Genomic DNA, 3,592 nt, shown 5'->3' on the forward strand with positions numbered 1-3,592 from the left:
CTTGAGAGCACAAATCGCCGCTCTGACCACAACGCTCACTAAAACTCGAACGAAGATTGAATTCGTTCGAAACCTACGCAACACCTATCGTCACAGTCACAAACCAATACCAGGACTGTACACCAAACATCACAGATGAATCACAAACTAACTTAGAAATCTTCAAAACCTTACCAGTATTCACAGGCGATATGAACCATTATAGGTTATGGAGAAAACGTGCCTGGACGCACATGGAGAACATCAGGAATTACGCTACTACACCCATGTACTATACGGCAGTCTCTATTGTACATTCCAAAATTCAAGGATAGACGGTCGATATTTCAATAAACCACAACACCAAATTCAACTTTCTTCCATTATAAATCACCTCGATTATACTTATGTGGACCAGAGACCTCTGTATGTTTTGCGAGAAGGAATGAAAAGAATAAAGCAAGAGAAAAGGACTTTGGCAGAGTTCCATTCCGAAGTCAGCAATTCACATAATCTTGCACTCACTAAAGTTGAGATGATAATCATGGATCAGGATATCCATCAGCTATGATAGAATATGCGAACCGGGAAGCTGTGAGGACATTCATTCTCGGTCTGAACAGCAAATATACCAGCGGCACCCTCTACAGTCACAATCCGAAGGACTTAGAAACCGCTTACGCTTTCGCAAGTACGATATACCACGATAGCGTAAACGCACAATTCGACGTTCCGCAATACAATCAGCACCAAAACTCAAGCAGAAGACATTACGAGGAACCACAAAGGTACAGACTTAACGTACAGGTGCAATACAATGAGACTGCACCCAGCAAACAGCACCAACCAATGGGCGTAAATTCATCACAACAATACCCGAGATCCGCAAATCCCAATACGCATCATTCCAAACCACAAAAAAACAGCTATAACCGTCAATTACAAAGACTACCTCCAAATAATCAATTTCCCGGAATCGCTCAAAAAAGAGAACGAAATCCTTCATCTCATAATTCCAACGTTCAACAGAAATTTCAAAGTGTAAACCAGACACGTGGCGAAGAACTACAATCGCTTACACCAGAATACGAGATAAGAATTCGTAATCATCGAAATAGGCAGCGCTTTTTTAGGCGCATGAACGATTTGCCGTGTCTGCAACGCCAATGCAGGGATATAGGAAAACTTATTAACATCCTGATTGACACTGGAGCAACAAACAATAAATAAGTACAAAATGTAACTTAGGTAAGTCTATTCAAATTAAACCTGTAAAAGTGRAAACTCTTCATGGTTACTCAATAACCAAATCAAAAAAAAAAATAAATAATTACATTGTTAGAGCATAATCTCACATTTTTTGAAGATGCATTAGAAGACTTTGATATGCTTCTGGGTGAACAGGGTCTTAGGAAAATTAAAGCAGAGATCAACCTTTTCGAGTACTCGCTCAGTTATAAATATAGGAACAAGAAAGAAAGTGAATCTGTGCAAAAAATAAATTACACGGTTAATAGTGAAAAGAGCAGAAATCGAAGAAATTATGCAAAGAAATTAAGATACAAATGAAGTGCTGCCATATACTACCACGGTATAAGCTACCATTAGAACAAAATCCGAAGATCCTATTTGGACYAAGCAATATCCGTACCCTATGTCGGATAGCGATTTCATTAACAAAGAAATTAACAAACTTTTAGAAAATGAAATAATTCAACCCAGCAAAAGTCCGTATAACTCTCCCATTTGGACAGTCGCAAAAAAAGGTACCGATGAACAAGGGAAACCTAAGCGCAGAATGGTCGTAGACTTTCAGAAACTAAACACTCAAACTATTACAGATAGATACCCCATACCTGATGTGGCTATGACCATACARAATTTAGGAAACGCAAAAGTATTTGCAACTCTAGACTTAAAGTCCGGCTTCCATCAGATCCTAATTAATAAAAATACAGACTATTAAAAATTTCCCTATTCCTACAACACTGAAGGAACTCAGATCCTTCCTAGGTCTCGCAAGTTACTATAGAAAATTTATAAAGAATTTTGCAGCCATCGTCAAACCGCTCACAACGTTCCTCAGAGCAGAGAACGGTGGTGTATCAAAGAATCAAAGTGCAAAAATAAAAATCACTTTAGACGAACCTGCACTAAAAGCACTGAACATAATAAAAGAAGAACTGCAAGCCCAGGTTGAACTCTTCCAACCAAAGTTTAACAAACCTTTCGAATTAACCACAGATGCTAGCAATTAAGCTATAAGAGCCGTATTATCTCAAAACCAAAACCCCATATCATTTATTTCACGAACGCTCAGTGGAACAGAACAGAATTACTCCACAAATGAGAAAGATCTACTAGGAATTGTGTGGTCACTACAGAAACTACGTAACTACTTGTATGGTATAGCAGATTTAATAATTTACACCGACCATCAATCTATAATATATAATAAAAACCCCAATACAATATTAAAAAGATGGAAAGATTTCACTGAAGAATATGGTGCAAAAATCGTTTACAAAAACGGACATCAGAACGTGATCGCTGATACACTTTCTCGTCAGCAAATAAACAACACTTCAAACTCTGATGACTCCAACGTTCAGCACAAAGCTCACCAACACAAAGATTCAAACGATTAAAAAAAACCAGTAAACTCCTTTAGAAACCAAATTATTGTAAAACGGTCAGATCAGAACCCCRTCGAAATATTCTCACAAAACAAATTTTCTAACAGCCGACACAAGCTCTCATTTAATACGAAAACTGAATTACTAGATAGACTAAAAAATGTAATTAGACCAAAGATAACTAATGTTCTGCAAATGGACGAGCAAATGCTATTTTACGTCGAAAATGACATTATCGACACATTTCCAACTGTATCGATTGCACTAGCGCAAAAATTGGTGGACGATATTACCGAAACCGAACAACAAGAACAGATCATACAAGATACACACAGACGTGCTCACAAAAACTACAAAAATAACGCACAGGAAATCTCGCTCAGATACTACTGGCCAAACATACGTGACGCTTGTAAAAAAGAAGTACAAAACTGCGAAATCTGCCTCACAAACAAGTATGAACGCCAACAAAATAAACCACCAATAAGATCAGCACCGATACCATACAAAGTAGGCGAATACATACACTTAGACTTATTTTTTATGAGCAACAATATGTACATTAGTTCAACCGACAAATATTCCAAATTCTGCCATTTGAGACAAATACCATCAAAGAAAGACACATACAAATATGTTGACGAGATACTGTCACACATATACTCAAACGCAAAGTTTGTAATGACTGTGCACAACAAATATACAAGCTAGATATTTCGATATAAACAGGGTAATAGTGGATATCAAACCCGCAGACTTACCAATTGATTCAGCGACGGTTTGGTTGCCAACGATGAAAAAATGTAAAAATACGATCGCGACGAAGCAAGCTACTGGCTTTTGATGCGTATATGCGCACGGATCTTAATCGAATGAGAGTTGGGCGCCGTCCGCCAGTCCCTTTTGTTGATTGTGTTTGGGGTCCTCGTGTGTGGTGTGAAAGATGTGGTGTAGATAATGATGCGTTGAATTGTTGT

General features: G+C 37.9%; 1 pseudogene; it reads left to right on the top strand.

Moving 5' to 3' along the window:
• The first annotated feature begins 208 nt into the window (after positions 1 to 208).
• Positions 209 to 3,592, top strand: part of LOC108974551 — a 9,665-nt pseudogene continuing 6,281 nt past the window's right edge.

The sequence above is a fragment of the Bactrocera latifrons genome, unplaced genomic scaffold (genome assembly GCF_001853355.1).
Source record: "Bactrocera latifrons isolate USDA-ARS-PBARC rearing strain unplaced genomic scaffold, ASM185335v1 scaffold_564, whole genome shotgun sequence".
NCBI classification, from domain to species: domain Eukaryota; kingdom Metazoa; phylum Arthropoda; class Insecta; order Diptera; family Tephritidae; genus Bactrocera; species Bactrocera latifrons.